Source organism: Triticum aestivum, chromosome 4A (genome assembly GCF_018294505.1).
Source record: "Triticum aestivum cultivar Chinese Spring chromosome 4A, IWGSC CS RefSeq v2.1, whole genome shotgun sequence".
Lineage (NCBI taxonomy): Eukaryota > Viridiplantae > Streptophyta > Magnoliopsida > Poales > Poaceae > Triticum > Triticum aestivum.
The window spans coordinates 654,925,440-654,946,180 of NC_057803.1; positions in this window are offsets into that span (position 1 = coordinate 654,925,440).

The window sequence follows — 20,741 nt, forward strand, 5'->3', positions numbered from 1 at the left end:
ATTGAAAGAGACCACCGGGGTATTCCCTCGTGTGCAAAGCCTCTGGCCTCCTTGGTGTTCCCCTCGGTGATGAGTCCGATAGTCCGGTTATCTGAAGGGGCTTCCCGAAAGTGGGGTCCTGAAAAGAAAGGAAGTTGAAGGATGTGCGGGCCTTGTGGGGGCTGAACCGCAATGTGAGCTACGTCATCGCCTTGCCTCCGCATATGCCCATGGTATTTTGAGTGCGTAGTTGTATACGCGTGGCACAAATGCCTCCTCAGAGGGGCTATTATGGATACCGAATTGCTAATCGAGCTCTTGGCGCGCCTGACCATCCTGTTGCGGGGTGCTCCGGACTCGCTTGACGGTGCTCGGGGTTGTTGTTGCCGAATAGGCTGCCTGCCGAAGAATGTTGCTTTGTACTTTGCCCGCAAGGGCCGTAGTATGTTCTTCCGTACGGAGGGAGCGGTCTGTGTTTCCGTTGACTGTTATAACCCCACAGGGTCCTGGCATTTTGAGCTTGAGGTATGCATAGTGCGGTACTACGGAAAGGGACGATGTCGAAGATTAACCCCTCGCTTCAGAAATTATCCGGAGATCCGAAGACCACTTCTAGTGTTATTGAGCCCGTGCAGCGGGCCTCTACCCCTGGAATTACACCTTTGAAGGTGGTTTTGGTTGGCTTGATCCGGGAGGGATCTATGCCCATTTTGCGCACTTTGTCCTGATAGAGTAGGTTCGGGATACTACCACCGTCCATGAGGACTCGTGTGAGATGGAATCCGTCGATGATTGGGTCAAGGACCAATGCGGCTGAGCTGCCGTGACAGATGCTGGTGGGATGGTCCCTACGATTAAAGGTGATTGGGCAGGATGACCATGGGTTAAACTTTGGGGGGACGGGCACCATCGCATAGATGTCCCTAAGTGCACGCTTTTGCTCCCGTTTAGGGATGTGAGTGGCGTATATCATGTTTACTGTTTTCACCTGGGGGGGGGTTCTTCTGGCCCCCAGTGTTCGGACACTGGGACTCCTCGTCATCATCGCTATGCAGCCCATTGTCCTTGTTCTCGGCATTTATCTTGCCGTCCTGTTTGAACACCCAGCAATCTCTGTTATGCTTGGTTGGTTTACCAAGGGTGCCGTGAATCTGGCACGAGCGGTTGAGTATGCGGTCCAGACTGGACGATCCCGGATTGTTTCTTTTAAACGGCGTTTTTCGCTGACTGGATTTGGAGCTGCTGAATCCGGCATTGACTTTCGTATCTTCGGCATTGTCGCCGTTGTTCCGACGCTTATGTTTATTGCGCCGTGGCTTTCCGTTACTGTCGTGGATATCTGAAGTGTCAGAGTTTCCTGGCGCGGTGTTACTGCGAGCCAGCCAGCTATCCTCGCCCGCGCAAAAGCGGGTCATTAGTGTCGTGAGGGCCGCCATGGACTTCGGCTTTTCTTGGCCGAGGTGTCGGGCAAGCCACTCGTCACGGATATTATGCTTAAAGGTCGCCACGGCCTCGGCGTCCGAACAGTCGACAATTTGGTTCTTTTTAGTTAGGAACCAAGTCCAGAATTTCCGGACTGACTCTCCGGGCTGTTGGGTAATGTGACTTAAGTCATCGGCATCCGGTGGTCGCACGTAGGTGCCCTGGAAGTTATCCAGGAAGGCGTCCTCAAGATTTTCCCAACTGCCAATGGAGTTTGCTCGCAGGCTATTCAGCCAATGTCTGGCTGGCCCTTTAAGCTTGAGTGGGAGATACTTGATGGCATGTAGGTCATCACCGCGAGCCATATGAATGTGGAGAAGGAAATCTTCGATCCACACCGCGGGGACTGTTGTGCCATCGTATGACTCGATGTTGACAGGTTTAAACCCTTTTGGGAATTCATGTTCCATTACTTCATCAGTGAAGCAGAGTGGGTGTGCGGCGCCTCTGTGCGGGGCTATATCACGATGCAGTCCGGCTAGGTCTGGTCGGTTATGTTCAGCCCGGACGGATTTATTATTAGTGTATCCGGCAGGTCATAATAAGTCTGGCCGGGCCGAACATAAACGAACAGACTTAGTCGTACTGCGTCGTGACATAGCCCATCACAGAGGCGCCACACACCCCCTCTGCTTCACTAATGAAGTAATCGATCATGAATTCCCAGAAGGGTTTAAACCCGTCAACATCAAATCATACGATGGTACAACAAACCCCGCTGTATGGATCAAAGATTTCCTTCTCCACATTCACATGGCCCGTGGTGATGATCTACATGCCATCAAGTACCTTCCCCTTAAATTGAAAGGACCAGCCCGACACTGGCTGAATAGCCTGCCGGCAAACTCCATCGACATTTGGGAAAACCTGGAGGACGCATTCCTCAACAACTTCCAAGGCACCCATAGGTCACCGGATGCTGATGACTTAGGTCACATTACCCAACAGCCCGGAGAGTCAGCCAAGAGATTCTGGACTCGGTTCCTACTAAAAAAGAACCAAATCACCGACTGTTCGGACACCGAAGCCATAGCAGCCTTCAAACATCGTATCCGGGACGAGTGGCTCGCCCGAAACCTCGGCCAAGAGAAACCAAAGTCCATGGCGGCCCTAACGACACTCATTACCCGCTTTTGTGCGGGCGAAGATAGCTGGCTGGCTCACAGTAACAAAGCAAACACCCCTGGTACATCAGAGGCCAGAGATAGCATCCATAAACCTCGACACAACAAACATAAGCGTCCCAAGAATAATGATGACGCCCGCGACACGTCAGTCAATGCTGAATTCCGTGGCTCCCAGTCCGGTTAGTGGAAAAAGCCACTTCAAAAAGGCAATTCGGGCCCATCCGGCCTGGACCGCATACTCGACCGCCCATGCCAAATTCATGGTACCCCAGGAATGGCAGCCAATCATTCCAATAGAGAATGTCGGGTCTTCAAACAAGCCGGCAGGTCACATGTAGAAAACAATAAAGGGGTCTCAAAGCAATGCAATACAGAGCAAAAGAAACTCCTACGCAAACCAGCATGGTGAGCGTTATAAACACAACCCTAGAGGTTGTCTCCGGATCACCGAATAATCACCATACCGGAGAGTCAGTCTTCGACACTATTCCCCTATACAGTAACTATTACGTACTGTCTGGACGAACCACATCGGTTCGATTGAACGTGGTACCATACCAGGCCCGCGTGACATAGTCACAACTACGAGCAAGGACGAACCCCACTTCGGCGCCGAAGAGCATACGGGCACTGAAGCAGCGAGTTGTGCCTCTTTATGGAACCTCGATTCGATAGCCAACCCCCCGGACACCATTAAAGGAGTCCAAACTACTTCATGGCAGGATAGCTCAGCTCAACGAAGCGCCAGTCAAACACCCCGACATAAGTTGGGAAGGGCCACGCCCTGCGGTTCAATCGCTCAGTGGCGCACATACATCCCTCAACATTTTCTTTGAAGGTTCTCGGTTGCGAATGATAGGACTGGCGCCATGAAATCAGCCCGGACGTGCAAATGGTGAATCTTTGAACATTCCCCCGAAGACAATCCGGGCATACTATGGATTCACACACAGCTCCCTCCTGCCTGGTCTAAGCAGGTTACGCCGTCATACCTCCTTTTTACAACATGAACATTACCCATACGCATAGATGTATTACTCGAATACAACATGTAGAGTTATATGACGCTTATTCGCTATCATTTCTCATTGACATTTTTAGTCATAACGGCATCTGAATATCATGATATGCCTTAAAATGCCAAGGGGCTTCATTGTACCCACACTATGGCAACAAAGTCCGACCACCTTCTCGGTCGCTCGGCACCCCGAACTTATAGCATTATATGCGTCAGCTCCGAATCATGTCTTGGGTCATTAGTTGGGTTTGCCTGGCTCCCATGTTTTGGTACCTTACGTTCTGCAATATCGGCTAAGGTAGCGCTGGCAGAACTACTGCGATTGTGTCCCGGTTCTTCCAGACGAGCACCTCAGTAGAGAAAGCCGAAAAATGACTGTCATGATAAGGCGAGAGCTGGTCAGCTATTCGAGAGGTTGTAAAATCTTTAAGGATTTATTCCGCATAATGCCATAATAAATGCAGAGTGTGACGGATCGGTCCACCAATCAGGTGCTGTTAGAGCCCCTCGTGCGGTCTTCCGAACACCAAGTGAGAGTGATAAAGCCCTATAGTTTGATTGCCTGGTTCGCTGTGCTGAACACCTCCTTTATGGACCCAAGAATGGGGTAAAGACTGTTCAGGTGTATCCCGAACACCCCCGTACTTCCTACGTGGGGGCAGAAGCCGACGACTGGCCAACTCTCAAGATTAATATATAAAAACAGCCGCGCAGGAGGAAAAACTTTCATATAACAGGAAAATGCATAAATAAAGGTGACTTTGTTCCGCCTTACAAAGGACAGCATGATTGCCTTCATGCAAATACAATGTCTTTGGTACATTGCTCCACCACAAGGCGGGCTCCTTTCAGGACACCATCATAATATAGTTTGGGTTGCTCCTTCCCCTTGGGTGGTCCCTCGGTCATCAGCTTTTCAGCATTCAACTTTCCCGAGTGCACTTTCGCGCGGGCAAATGCCATTCGTGCACCATCTATACAGACCGACCTCTTAATGACGTCAAGCCGAGGACAAGCACTAACAATCCACTTCATGAGCCCAAAGTAACTGCTCAGAATGGGCTCGGCGGGCCATAGCCGGACAATCAAATCCTCATGGCTAGTTCGGCCCCCTGGTGCAGCTCGACCAGCTGCTTCAGCTGATCGACAAATGGCACCGGATAATTCGGCGCCAAATACTACGACCAGAAAAGCTTTTCTGCATTGTTCTTCTCCTCAGCTTGATAGAATCACGCAGCATCAGATATGCTGCGTGATAGATCCGTGAATGCCCCTGGAGAAATCAGAAGTCAATTTGTCACCTTGATTTTTTCCTTCTACGGCATAAACAATCGCTTTGAATAAGAAAAAGCCTTACCAGCCGCAATCTTCCTCGCGTCCTGAATGTCCTTCAAAGCACCTTGGACTTCCTCCCGAGCATCAGTTGCGTCTTGGAGCACTTGGGCGAGTTAGAATTCTTTCAATGATGGACTCTGCTCCAAATTCTCGCTTTTCTGAATGGCCTCCTAAAGCTCTCGTTCAGCTTCAATGACCCTGGCGTCGTGCTTCTCGCGAAGGGCCTGCTCCGCGGCTGCCATCTTTTCGGCTAAGGCCACAACCTTCTTCAATGCCTCAATTTTGACATTTGCCCCTAGAGCGCGCAATATATATACTTTCATTTGGCACACCTACTTAATTGTGCTAAACTTAATAAGGTTTTGACATACCTTCTTTGTCCTCCAACAACTTCTTCACCCGGCCAAGTTCCACTTCGGCCCACTCCAGACTCTGCTTCAGTCCGGATACCTCCGCAGTATGAGAGGCAGCAGTCGCTGCAGACGCCTGTTTATAAAGGAAGAGATATATGTCATGCACTGAGTCTCCTGTGGAAGGAAATTTGATCCCCTGTCCGGTTCCTTCTTTCACCGTACAGTGTATTAGGGGCTATTATCTATACTATGACAAATCTTCTAAAAACTCCTAAAACATACCTCCAAACCTTTTATAAGGCTGATGTAGGATTCATTAAGTCCACTTTCAGCGGCCTGAACCTTCTCAATCACCACGCCCATAAGGGCGCGATGTTCATCGACGATGGACGCACTCTTTAGCGTTCTCAATAAGCTGCCCTGCACCTCTGGTTGGACAGAGGTTGCCGGCGGAGCAGGATCACCCCTTCTAGTCAAGGGGAGCTTCCTGCTAATCCCGGAGCCCCAAAGGTCTCCAGGACTGTGTCCGTCTGTGGGTCGAATCCATGATCACCCCCGCCGTCGACACTCAGGGGAGCTGCCGCTCCCGTGTATCCGGCCCCGGAGGTATGCACCTCCTGGTCTAGCTCCTTTTTGGATGACACCACGGTGTCATGCGCGAGCTTCGAGGAAGGGGCCTTTGGAGGTGTCTCGCTCTCTAGGGCATCTGGTCGGGCTGCAAAAAGTATGGCACCAATTAATTTATTATGCCTCAATAATCCTAGATGCATAGATGTGCTTGAATTTCGTGCACTTACGAGTTTTCCAGGGGCTGGGCCCTGGGATCCCACTCCGGGCTGCTGTCGATAGCCGTAGTGGACGCCTCCGGTAGGAGAGTTTTTCCCCTCTTAGGCAATTCAGCCTCCAGAGATGAGGAGGTCGTCCTTTTCTTTCCTCCCCCCGTGGGGGACTCATCTTATTCCTCCTCTTCTTCCTCTTCGGAGGAGTGATGGGTATTGGAGTCTTCGGATTTTGTGTCTGAAGCACCTCGATGACGGAGGCTGCTTCTGGTCTCCTTGGCCTCTTTATGGGCCTCTTTCTTTGGCGCCTCGTAAGGCGCTGGGACCAACATCTTCGTCAGAAGTGGTCCGGCTGGTTCTTCTGGCAGCAGGGCTGGACAGTGTATCCACCCCGCCTTCTTCGTCCATCCCTAAGATAATTGTGGGAAGCGTGTTAGGACATATTCCCCAGGATATGACAATGAAACATATGGATGGACAAAATATAATGACTACCTACCGGACTGGCAGGGCGGGACAGTTGGTACCCGCGGTCCACGGCGGAGTCCGGCCACGGTTTGCCGGACTTAAAAAGCACCTTCCAGATGTCCTTGTGTGAGGAGCTGTAAAGCTCTCGCAGGGTCTGGTGCTCGGCCGGGTCATACTCCCACAAATTGCAGGCTCGGTGCTGACAGGGAAGAACCAGGCGGACCAGCATCACCTGTACTACGTCAATGAGCTTGATGGCCTTGTCTTCCATACCTTTGACGTGTGTCTGGATCACCGACAGTTCGTCGGATGAAGACCAGTTCAAGCCCTTCTTGGGCCAGGATGTAAGCCGCAAAGGGGCTTCGGATCGGAACTCGGGAGCAGCGGCCCACTTTTTGCCGCGCGGCTCAGTGATATAGAACCACTGCTGCTGCCACTCCTTGATGGAATCATTGAAATTACCTGTCGGCCATATGACCTTGGGCATCATGCTCACCATGGCGCCTCCGCACTCGGCATGCTCGCCGTTCACCACCTTGGGCTTCACATTGAAGATCTTCAGCCATAAGCCGAAGTGTGGCGCGATGCGGAGAAAGGCCTCGCACACGACGATAAACGTCGAGATGTTGAGGAAGGAATTGGGGGATAGATCATCAAAATCAATCCTGTAATAATACATGATGCCGCGAACAAATGGTTGAAGGGGAAACCCAAGCCCGTGGACAAAATGAGGGAGGAATATGACCCTCTCATGGGACTCCAGAGTAGGGACAATCTGTTCCACCGTCGGAAGGCGGTGGCCGATTTTCTGGGCCAGGTACCCGACCTCCGGAAGCTTTTTGATATCCTTCTCCTGGACGATAGAGGCCATCCACTTGCCTCCTACTCCGGATCCAGACATTTTCGGAGAACCTTTGTTGGTGGAGAAGATGAACGCTCGGGCGTTAGGGCTCAAGCAAAAGAGAATGGACTAGCAGAAGGAGAAGGCGTGGGTGAAAAGTAAGAGGCCTTTCCTCTTTATAGAGGCAATGAAACTTTGCGCCTCCCCGCTTGCCTAATGAAACCTGCTCGTTCCCCACTCACCGTGATTGGCGGTGTGATTGGGTTACCCACACCCGTATTGATGAGAATCCCGCGATAAGGGGGGCACGATCTCTGCTTCAACAAGATGTTCCAAGGAAATCTCCTCGCAATATGCGCAGTAGCTGCTTAGAAGAAAATGGTTCAAATAAATACCGGACCATGGCGTGATACCACTCTATGGAAATTGTCAGCAGATTAGATTTGTGGATCATTGTTCTCTCTACGGTGGTATGTTAAATTTGTCTTGCAGAGCCAGACACGACTTAAGTGTTCGAAATTTACCTTGGAGTATTCGGAGATGGAACCCGCCTTGCAATGCCGAAGACAATCTGCGCGCCGGACTCATCGTCATTGAAGCTTGGTTCAAGGGCTACTGAGGGAGTCATGGATAAGGGGGTATCCGGAAAGTCGGACTATATACTTTGGCCGGACTATTGGACTATGAAGATACAAGATTGAAGACTTCGTCCCGTGTCCGGATGGGACTCTCCTCTGCGTGGAAGGCAAGCTTGGCGATTCGGATGGTAGATCTCCTTCTCTGTAACCAACTCTATGTAACCCTAGCCCCCTCCGGTGTTTATATAAACCGGAGGGTTTAGTCCGTAGAACAAGAACAATCATAATCATAGGCTAGCTTCTAGGGTTTAGCCTCTATGATCTCGTGGTAGATCAACTCTTGTAATACTCATATCATCAAGATCAATCAACCAGGAAGTAGGGTATTACCTCCATCAAGAGGGCCCGAACCTTGGTAAACATCGTGTCCCCAGTCCCCTGTTACCATTAGCCTTAGACGCACAGTTCGGGACCCCCTACCCGAGATCCGCCGGTTTTGACACCGACAGCGGGGTCATGGCGATTCCGCTGGGATCATGTGGTAGCTCACCGGGGTCACATCGAATGGCGTTCCTGGCTCATCCAGGGTCGCTAGGCAGCATCGCTGCAACTCATCGGGTCACTGTCGGGGAGTGTCGGTGATCTGGATGTAGATGGCGAGGACGGGAGGTGGTGTATATTAGATTGACTCGTCAGCGTCAGATGGTGGAAGGGGAATCGAATGGACGATTTGTTTCTGATGGAAGTGGAACCAGACATGAGGAGTGATGGCGTCGGCTCAATCAGGGAAAGAGGGATCCATGGTCGCTTATGGTGGGTCCTACTGCTCGTAACCAAAAGCTGATATGAACGTTCTATATACTAGTGGGCCACTCGTGTAAGCCTGTAAAAAACCTTGATGTTACTAGGTCGCTGATGTGGACAGCCTGCATGTTTAGATAAATTGGTTTGTGGGGGTGAACTTCTTATGTATACAGGATATGGAACTAACTTTTTGAACTCCACTGGATTGTTAGGTAATTAAATAACCAATTAATTAAATGATAAGAAGCATGCGTGAAGAAGAAAACAGTGCCACCTAGAGAGAGAGAGAGAGAGAGAGAGATCCCGCTTCATCACTGTTAGAAGGGCGAGAGAGATGGTGGAATAGTTGTTGTATTGATCTATTTGGAGCACAAGGCAAGTCAGAATAATTCCTAGTCTAACCTATATTTCCAATCTAATCAATATACTCAGCATCCCCCCGCAGTCGCAACGATAGCAACGCAGACAGTGAGACTGGAAAAGAATCCGAAGGCAAGCCGACGGACACCATCCCACAGTCGTAACGGTCGATGCATCGCGAAGTCATGGCTGGAGTGGAAACCGACGAGGTTGCTCAAGCAAGGCGGTAGCCCTTTGTGCCATTTGTCGATGTAGCCGAGAGCGTATGGTGGTGTATCCATAGTTGAGGTAGCCGTGCGAAGAATGCCGTGGTGGATGTCGAGTCGGGGTGGCCGGTGTCGAGGAAGTTGCCGTGGAGCAGCAGGCGCAAGGGGGCGCCGAATTAGCATGGGCGCAGTGGTCTCAAATTAGTGGTGCGCCGGGAAGCAGATGTTGTTAACGACGCATCACGGCGGGTTTGCCAAGCCCGGGGACACATCATGGACGAAGGCACACACCGGTGTTGCCAGCATCAGTCATTCATAGATTGACGAATACGAAGTTGACGAAGCGCCAACCAGGCATGCCAGTCCCGAGGACGCGTCGTGGATGAAGGCACGCATCGGTGTTGATAGCACCGGGCATGCAGAGACTAGGACCTGCATGAGTTGTACGCCATGTCGGAGAAGTCAAAGGGGCCAGCAAAGAAGAACTCGACGATGATCGCGGCGTCCATCGGCGCGGGGCCAATGTAACCAACGGTGGTCTTAGTAGGCGAAGTGGTCGGGTAGATGACGATGACGCTGGCGATGGGCTGGTGCTGGACAAAGACGAAGGAGGTGGACAGGCTATGGGAGTAGCAGCGGCGGGGGCCGAAGAAGAGCGGCAGTGGCGGCTATGTTAGGAGTGCGACGTCGGTGCTCGAAGTAGGCGAGGAACCCTAACAGCGTGACTAAGACCGGCACGGACGGTGGCGTTCCCACGCCAAGGGAGGAAGCGCGACACTTACCATGGGAAGTTGACGCGCGGGGACGGAGGTGGACCGCGGGCCAAGGCGCTAAGGCCCGAAGGGGCGACGCAGCAGCGACAGGCAAGTCGGGGCGACGGCAGAAAGACCTCGGGGCAATCACGGGGAACGACCTCGGGGTGGTGGCGTGGACAGCGTATCGCAGCACTATGGCATGAAGAGGCGGCACAGCGGTGATCGGCGAGTCGATGCAGGCATGAGGAGAACCACGGGGCGACGGTGCTGCGGCCCGACGGGGCGACGCAGCGGCAGCCCGTTGCTCGATGGGTGGAGGGGCGCACTAACTCGGGGTCGCTCTTCACGGGACCTGCGGAGGCGCTTGTAACCAACTGTCCAGGTCGGTCGCGCGGCGTTGGTGGGGCGGATCACGGTGGCGAGCGGGTGATCAAGCCGATCGCGCGCGAGGTCTGGGACGCCGCTCGGTGGAGACGAGGTGGCGGCAGAGTCCGAGATGAACCAGCGACGAATGACAGTGTTGGACGACGTGCGGACGAGCTCATCAGCACCGGCACCCAGGCTGCCAAAGTAGCGCCGGCGCCTGGGCAGCGAGGCCCGAGCGACGAACGGAGCAGTGGCACCCGAGCTCGAGGCAGCCGACGGGCCTGACGTAGCCGGCCCAACATTATAGAGGACAAGGCCGGCAAGGCAACCCACAAGGCCGGCATGCAGACGCGGCGGAGGCGGGTGGCGTGGATCGATGGACGGGCTAGCGCGAGCGGCGGCGTGGATCGTAGAGAGCTACTTGGAAGCAACATTGTGCGTAGGCCAAGACTTGGAGACAGGGTGATCTCTGTTCTTCATTATGGAGAGTTCAGTTTCCTTAATGAAGAGTCAATGCCTATCTTGTTTTATGATATTTTACCTAAGAGAGGGTAGAGTAGGTCCTATGAGAGGAGTAGGTCCTAGGTAGAATGTGTTATTATGTGCTATAATGTGTTAGAGTTGATGAGGAGGATGAGGAGTTGTGATTATGATTAGTGACCAACTTGTTATATATATGATGTCTCATTGACGAACATTGTTTGGTGGTGATGACTACTGGTAATGAATATGCTATTTAAACAGACTAGTTCATGATGAGTTGTTATTGTATAAAAGATATATCTGTTTAAACATGTTAGTAGTAGCGCTGGCCTAAAAACGTGCTACTAGTAGTTGAACTTACCAGTAGCGCTGGTCCAGAAACGCGCTACTGCTACAAAATAGTTGTAGCGCCGTAGCAGTAGCGCTAGTACCCGCGCTACTGGTAGCACAAAAACAAGCGCTACTGGTAAGCTTTTCTCTAGTAGTGCTAGATAATACCCATCGCGGAATGGGTGAGGCAGCAACATCACCACTGTCGGCCAGCGCGTGCGATTGGTCACGTCAAAACGAGATGTTCAGTGTTTTTTGCCACTGTTGAAATTTTGTTGTGGTGCAAAGTGTCACATTTTGTAAAGTGGTTTTTCGAGAGCTACGGCGCAAAAGTTGTTGTTTTGTGCATTTTACTTGGAATCAACACACGTACTCTCTCCGTTCGGAATTACTCGTTCAAGAAATGAATGTATCTAGATGTATTGTAGTTGTAGATACATCAATTTTTGTGAAAAGTAATTCTGAACGAAGGGAGTACGAGCTAGCTACCTGCTCTCGATCGGTTCATTCACTCTAGCATGCACTGCAACTGGAACTAGCTCACTTTCAAAACTAGCTAGCTAAAACGTGCTTGTGCAGTTGCTGTGAAAACTAGCCAGGGCAATCTGCAAGAGTGTCAAAATAATTTGACATGACCTATGCTGTTTTCTGGACAACTTAGATCGCAGTGCAAATAATGATGAATAAGAAAACTGCATATATATATATATATATATATATATAGGGTGGGTCTATTATGATAACACCCCTTAAGTCTTATTCTGCACACCAGTTTCTTATTCTGCTAACAGCACCGCAACGACCCGTAGGTACCACACTAATCCAGCAAAAGATCCCACCCCTCACCCACCTATATCCCCCCCCCCCCGCGGCGCCGCACCGCCACCTCCCCTGCTTTCCAGCACCACCTTCCCTGCTTCCCCCCGCGCCACCACCTTCCCCGCGTCGCCGCACCAGTCCCTTCCCCGCGCCGCACACCTGCCTCCCCGCGCCGCCGTGGTGGGCCGCCAACCTCTCCCACGCGCGCCGCATCGCCGCCCTCTCGCGCGGCCACCACCACACACCTACCCCGCACCGCCATGACGCCCCTGCCCCACGGCCACCACCGCACCCCTCCTGGCACCGGATCCGGTGGGATCCCCACTGCCTGCGCTCCTCTCGGTGGACAGCGGCGGAGGGCGGCGGCTCCTGGACAGCAACGACGACGGCGACCTCCACCAGTCCCCGGCTCCACCTTCCCCGTCCCTGTTGCTTCATCTCGACGGGCGCGTTGCACGCCTCTGATGTGGCCGACCCCCGATGTGCCCTCTCCTTCCTCCCGGCGCCTCCCGTGTGATGGATCCAGCCCCGCCGCCCCCAGGCCGGGCCTCAACCAGCGCCGCCGTGGTACCCCAAATCCGCTTCCCTCCCCCACCCCCTCGTCCCGATGCACATCTCCCCGTCGATGGATCCGGGCGGAGCTGTCCCTGTCGTGCTTGCAGGAGACGGGATCGAGGTGCGGACGTTGCTGACCCCCACGTGCTCCACCACGCCGGCCGCCCCACCTCTCTCCGTCGGCCACAACTATACAGTCCCACAAAAACCGCGGTTGTGCAGTTGACCTTAGCGCCCGATGCATCTCATAAATGGCGCATGTGTAGTTTGTCATCCCCCCTGATGCATGTTATTTTTCAGTTTTTTATGTGCTGCTGGTCCCTGAGTCTGCAGTGCAGTATGGCTTGCATGCAGTACAGAACACCTCTCCTCCTGGCTACATCTGCCTCCGTTTTGAGATGCCTCACCTGGCGCCCCCACCTAGTGTTTGTTGAGTTTAGTTTCCACCTGATGGCCACAAGTGCAGGTTCTCTCGGTTGCAGCTCAGTTGGGTCGTCGATGAAGTATGGAGGCACATGAGAGGGTGACGGGTTTACCCTCCACGGTCAAACAACTTCAAAAAATGAGAAGTTTAGAACCATTAGCAACCATAGAAATCTTAAGTTTTGCAGTGAAGTGTGTATTGTACAGTATAAAAAATGGGTGTATTGTTTTGGTCCAGTTCATTTTGATTTACATTTTGGAAAAATGGATATGCATTATGCGGTGCAGTTAACTAGTGGGGTACTCAAGTGTCGTTTTTCTAGTTGATGAGTGCATTATGCAGTGCAGTTAACATCTCAAAAGAAGCTCACTTTGTTCTCTCTCGAAGTTCGCCATAAAACTCCTTCTTGGTTCATTTGGTGATCCGAAACAAAAACACCTCGGAAAGCAGCTCACTTCTCATTACATGTGGTTCACTTGCTCGGTCCCTGCGGTCTACTCGTCCGGTCTATGCACGTAAAAAATATTGAGTTTGGAAAAAGCTCAAGCGGTTTATTTTCGATAGTGTCGCGGCCCGTTCACGGTAGTCTCGAGGGTATGGCGGTCCACCAACACTTGACATGAAGTGCACTCCACCTTGTTTGAAAAAAAATTATGTCCCACAAAAAAGAAATCATGCAGTGCGTTTGTTCTGTCCGATGAAGTGTGGTTTTTAATCTGAAGCAGTGCACGCATCTGTCTGATGTAATGCATTTCGTTCGTCGCGTACGCATGACAATTTTTAATCTGTCAGATGCTGTGCGGTGTTCAGTCTGAAGCAGTGCACTCATCTGTCTGATGCAGTGCACATGACGATTTGGGTGTCGCAAAAAACAGAGTGTCCGCATTTCATTAATTTTAAAACTGCTCTTAAACCATAAGGAATTAGAGAGTGTGTTCTACATGAAAAACTTCCGTCTCGTCGATATCTTTCCAACGGCATATCATTTCAATTGTTTCGATAATCGGTTTGTAAAAATTTCGCGAAAAATGACCGCTGTCACTCGTCGTCAGCCGCACCATTTTAAAAATTAACTTAAACCCGTAAAGAATCTCAAAACCATTTCTACATATGAAAGTTGCGCCTTGTCCATAGCTTTCCAACTACATATTATACGCCTCGTTTCGACAAACGGTTCAAAAACTAGAGTGAAAACAGTACCGAAATTTTGAATTTTTTTGAAAAACAGAGTTCCACGATTTAGTAAATTTGAAACTGCTCTTAAACCATAATGAATTAGAGAAAGATTTATATATGAAAAAGATGCGCCTCGACGATATCTATCCAACCGCGTATCATTTGCTTCATTCCGATAAGCGGTTTAGAAAATAACGCGAAAAAACGCTTGCTGCCACTCGTCATCCGCCGCACTATTTTTAAAACTGCTCTTAAACCGTGTGGAATCTCGAAAAGTGTTCAACATGTCGAAGTTGCGCCTAATCCATAGCTTTTCAATGGTATATTACATGCCTCATTCCGATAAACGGTTAAAAAATTAGAGCGAAAACAGTACCGATAAAATAACGCGTGCAGTTTTTTCCGACAAGAAGTTTACTAGTCTCTATTGCAGTGCTCGTCGTCAAAATGATGCAGTGCGCTTCTGTTGAGCGTGCAGTGCCAAAATGGTGTGCAGAATAGTTATTCTGCTAATATTAGCAGAATAGACCGTCTATTTTACCCCCTCTATTTTACCATCAATACATCGTAATTTTACGTTTCGTAAGTTTTGCTTATTTTCGACATAAAAAGAGACCGTAAGAAAATATACAATCGTCGTAAAAAATATTTTATGTTATGTAAAATTACAAACGTAAAAATATAGTGTAAAATACACATAAACCGCAAATTTTCTTGTCTTGTGACCTATATTTTTATTTTCTTATGTCAAATATTACGTAGTGAATGAATAGGAATGTAACTATTTGAATTTCAAACGTAATTTAGTTATGAAATGATCGTAAGATTACCTCGGGTGAAGAATAAGTTATTCTGCACCCTGGATGATGAATAGCATCACTATATATATATATATATATATATATATATATATATATATATATATATATATATATATATTCATCATAACCATAGCAGCCTGATTTACATACAAATTTAACAAGGCCAAGCAAGCAAGCTAGGCACGGACACATGCATAACAACAGTACTAGTAGCTTGGTCAAGGCAACCAAACATGCATGCAGAAAAGTGTCATCCAGTCTAGATGATACTTCACAGAAATGCGAATTAATAAGGACATCATTACACACAGCAGGAAGCATATATAGTACTACGGTCTGACTTTACAGCTGATAGCATCACACACAAGCTCGCCCACTGCGACAGAAGATTCACTCAGACTCACTCTTCAATGGGCATGCATCTTGTTGAGTTTCTCCGTGAGCTCCACGTCCATCTCGGAACTGAAGTGGACGACGTCCATCTCTAGCATGTCATCCACGCGGCGGGTTCCGTAATGGGTGATATCGTGCGGGATGTATTTGGCCTCATCAGGATACATAATTTTCCTCGTGGTTTGCTCGCCATAGTAGCAACGGCCTATCAACAAAATAAAACCCGACCATCCATGGTTCAGTGAGACTACTACAACACAAGATAGTAAGAAGCCAATCAACTGTGCCACGGAGAAACTAGAGGGGCCTTACCCGCATACTCATAGGGTAGAGGGCAGCAGGTCTCTGGCCTTGGCCCACCCGAGAACAAAAACTCGGCGAAGAATAGCATCCTCTGAAGCTGCAAATCAGAAGTAGCAGTGAAATTCACGCGGTAGCACATCTCACCCAAGGGGGGGCGGCCCTGGTTGATTGCCTCCACGCCAAAGATAATATCAAGTTTATATTTTGGTTCCTACAACAAAGCAAGCATGTCGAGTAAAAGAGTAGGCCAAATGAAGGTAATTAAAGCAAATGTACGTAGCAGCTAGCTAAGGATATACCTACCCAAAAATGCTGGGTCGTGTAATCCTTCAACACCTGTTCAATCTTCGAACGGAACCAGCTCCTCCGCTCCTCATACTTTGATCTCATGCTTGACACCAACTTCCGAGACTCTGGAAAAAGTTTAGGAACTCGCACAATGCCACCAGTTTTGGCAGCCGAGCATTTGAGCCACATGCACCTCATACGAAGAGTCATGTCATTGAGGCGCAACACAGTACGGCCAGTTCGAGCCTCAGTCATCAAGGAGAGCAGTGCGCTTCGCTCATCAGGCATCATCAGCAGCAGCTGGTGCAGTTCACCCAGCTGAAGCGGTAGAGGGTGTCCAGCGGCCTTGGCAGCTTCATGGAGGGGGTTCTTCTTTTCAAGCATCTCTGGTGATGATTGCAACATGTCAACAATATCACATCTTGTATCGCAGAGCAACTCCAGAGCACAAGCCTCTGTTGAGAACTGGGGGCCGACGAATGTGGCGAGCTCCATAAGGCCCTTGAGGGAGTGAACCTGTGTGCGGAGCAGAGAATGAGGGTCAAGGATGTCATTGTATTTCTCAATCTTGCTGCGTTCAGACTCTAGGAGAGGGCAGCTGTGGCTGTTGTACCAGATGGAGTTGACGATGATGATGGAGACAGGGTCCATGGAGCCGTAGCAGTGGCCGGCCATGAGGAAGCCGCGCATGAACGAGCCGGATGGTGTGGGCAGCAGCTTGAGAGCCTTGATGCAGAAGTTGTGAATCATACCTTGGAGGCGCATCTTAAGGGTCTGCAGGTAATCGCAGGTGTCAACGCTGCACGGGGTCTTCTTCAAATATTGTTCCAGGCCATCTGCTCTTCCGAGGCAATGTTGCAGCTTGTCAGGCAGTCCGCACTGCAGCGACGAGATGGGCTTTCCGTCCCAGGAGAGGGCAGTGGAAGTGATCTTGTTGTCCTCCATAGTGGAGGGGGTGCTCGACCACGCGGCGTCGTGGTTCTTATGGACATGGAGAATCGACCCTTTTCTAGTATGGATTATGGTGGCAAGACAGGGCGGGCTCATCGTCACGCACAATATGCGATCGATTGCTCCGACATCATCAGCCTTGAGAGGGACATCTGGTGCTGAAAAGAGTAGCTTCTCCAGAAGGTGAAAGTCGTCCTCTTTGAGCCCGGATGACATGAGCTTGGTCAAAACGCTGGGGGAAGGGTGACCGGCCATGGTGGCCGCCCACTCCAGGGCGGCCTGCGTCCTGTCGGATTCAGGGTCCAGTGCCTCCACCTCCGCATAGTAGAGATCGTGTTGGACGAGCATGACGGCGAGGCTAAGATTGGCGTCGGCCCAGTAGAGGTAGCGGGCGGCCTGTTGCTTGGTGCAGAGACATCCGAAGTAGGCCATGAGGAAGCCCAGGAGACTGTTGTAGGACCTGTTTGCAATGTCGTGCCACTGCCAGGCGTTGCGCGCTGGTCTCTTGGACTTCTTTGCGGCGGGTGGAGCGGTGGAGGCGGCGCCGGCGGTGCCTTCGGGGAGGAGGGCGATGGTGTTGAGCATTATGTTGGAGACGGGGTCGAGGAGGCCGAGGTAGGTGCCGGCGGTGGTGAGCAGGTCGCGGAGGCCCGGAATCCTGTCGCAGGGCAGCCGGTTGAACGCCTGGTCGTAGAAGTTGACGATGAGCTCGTAGATGGCCTTTTCGAGGTCGGGGTAAAGAGGCAGAGGCGCGTCGTCGGCGCGGCAGTTGAGGCTGTGCGCGCAAGACACCAGCCCCCTCCTAGTCCTCCCAAGGGGAACAGAGCCAGACGCCATATTATCAGCGGCAGCGATCTGCGAGCAGAGACGGCGGGCGGGTCGGGCGCTGCTGAAATTTCTTCTGGTCCGGCTCCGGGGGTTTACTTTAATATGGGCTCGATCCATCCATCGTCCTACCGATCCGTACCATATTCGATTCGGTTACCAAACCGACCCAGTCCATCATATCCTTAGCTGATTGATTCCTTCCGTTTCGCGCGTCCAGCCAGCAAGGAAGGGAAGGATTTCTCGCGAGCACAGCGCGCGACGTCAGTTCCTTTCCTTCCCCGGGAATCATCTTTTTTTTTTCTTCTTTCATTTTTCTCATCGACGACTCGCGGCAAAACTTTTATCTTTTTTCCATCTCCACGATCGAATTGAATCGATCACCTTCACTTATCTTACCACGCCGGCGAGACGAGCGCTCTCGTCGCGCCGTCCGTTCCCAGGCCGCCAACTCGCCGTCCGTCCGTGGGGACCTCGCCTCCTTCATCTCCGGTCGGTAACTGCACCCGCCGCGGCCGTCGTCGACTCCCCACCCAATTCCTCCTCCCCCGCTCCACCTCACTAATCAATCGCTTCTCGTCGCCGCCGACAACCACAAACAACACATCCGTACGTCGCCCCCCCGCCTCCCGCCTCCCTTCTGCTCCCTCGCCGGCGCCCAACACACTCCGGCCAAGCCCACCAACATTAACACCCTACGCACGACCCTCCCCTCGCCTCAGTAGTACTGCTCTCCGGCCACCCTCTGGTTCCTTGGCCGCCGGCCGCTACCAACCACCGTCCCGACGATGCTTGCTCTGTTTCTTTATTTTTTTGAAATTCTCTGTTTCTCTTTCTGGTGGGTAGGCTACTCTGCCAGTCTCTCGTCGGACGCACGAGTATAGTATTCCCCTTCACGTAGCCGTCCGTGGCGTGGAGCTGGAGCGTCTTGTGTACTTACATATGTGTACTATGTAGTATATATAGCTTCCTCCTAAAACATCGGGACCAATTCCCAGAATGAATATCTTCACCCAACATTCACTCTTTTTCAATATAATATACCTCTCACTGTCAGCCATCGGTCACCTGCTGCATTGCCAACCGCTGGGACTCCTCGAGCGCCATGCCGAGTGCCGCCCCATTTTTTTCGGCACCGGGCATCCCCAAGCCATGTGGCTCTCTCCGCCACTGTTGCCTGCTGCGTCGCCAACCGGTGGGATTCCTCGAGCACCATGCGGAGTGCCACCGCATCTTTGTGGTGACGGCAACGACTGTCCGTCTCCGCGGATGTCTAGGGGCGGCGGATGACGTCGCAGAAGTGGCTCAAGCGTGAATCTGCTAGATCTGCACTTGGCGCGGTTGGCAGCCTGCCTCCACTGTCGGCTTCCTTGCGTGCCGATACGTGTGCCCACCCACTCTGGCTGCGCTTCAGCCGACACGCCCAGCAACGCCCCGGACGAGCAGCTGCTTGCGGTGTCGGGTGCCACCTAGCAGGGGATGACACAGACCTCGTCAGGTGTCCGCGGGACGCCGCGGGGGTTCAACTGCCCACCTGGCCCATTGTCGACGCCTTGAAAGAGGAGCTACCGCTCCGTCCATCTGCGCCCGACGGAGAGCAATGCTAAGCACTAGTTCGTCCACCTCGGGTGTCGACGAGCTATCTGACTCAACGATGAGCTTCTTCCACTTGATTGAGTCAAAGTCGTTGTCGGCCATGGTGTTATGTATTTTTCTTTTGGCGATAACTGACGTTATGTTGTTACTTCAAGTTGTCTTTATCCGGTATTTGAAATCTTTAAGGCCAAGATTGAGATGGTAAATACGAATCTTGGTGCCGCCGCTTTCTTTCTTCGAGGAGAAGAAAAGAAAGGCGATCGCCTCCTGCCGCCAGGGCGACTTTCTCCGCCGCCGTCCTCCGGCGGCTCCCCTCCGCTGATGACCTCGGTCGTAGGTGGTGAGGGGGGTCGTCGGATCCACGCGTGTGGACTGTTTTAGGCCTTAGTTTGTTAGAATTTTGGGTTGTTCATCGTCATGGCTTCGACGATTGCGATGGCGGCGCCGACTAATAAATCTTCAGATCCTTCCCCAACGAGACGATCCGCTTTTAGGGTGAATTTGAAAACCAGACTGTTCAAGCAAGGATGGTGCGGCGGCGGCGGCATCCTCGTGGTGGACCTGTGTCCTCTGGCTTCGTTGTTGCGACGGCGTTTGCTCCAGCGCCGGCGTGGTGCTTGGGAGATAGTTCAGGAGCGGATGCAGATTGTGGTCTGCGCCGACGGCATCTGGAAGATGGTGGATCTGGGTTCGTGGTTCGTGGCATACAGGTATGGTTTCCTCCTCCAACGTCTTAGTTGGGCGGGGGTGCCAGATCTGGAGTTTGATGGTGTGTCTGGGGTGCTGCCCCGGTCTGATTCGTTCAACGGCAAAGGCTTCGCTTTTATTGGCGAGCCACCTTGGAGGTCCGCAAAGCTGCATATCAACGATGGAGCTGCGTCGAGGTCGGGTGTGGAGGTGATCCGTTATTTTCTCCTTTGGTGGCCGCTATGGTGGTGCCAGAGGTAGGTGACGGGGGTTGGTGTCAAGCTCAGAGGATTCTTCAGTCTTATTTGTAATTTTACTTCTTGGCTGATGTTTCTGTGTGCAAAGGCTTGCGTTCTGCTATCTTTTCAGTTTTGTCAGGTCGATATGTACGTGACTTGTACTATGGTCGTTATGATATAAATGAAACATGTATTACCATGCCAAAAAAAAATACGAATCTTGATACGTACTTCTGCAAGCCCCATGAGGCGAATCCGTACGTCATGAGTGCTAAGCGGACGTATACAGGTCCCCCTCGGATGACAAAATGCGAGTACAAGGCGTCGCTGTGTCCGCCCGATGCGTTGTGTTCCAGCCGTTAGATTAGGGCACTCTTCGTCCTAAAAACACGCCTTCTGT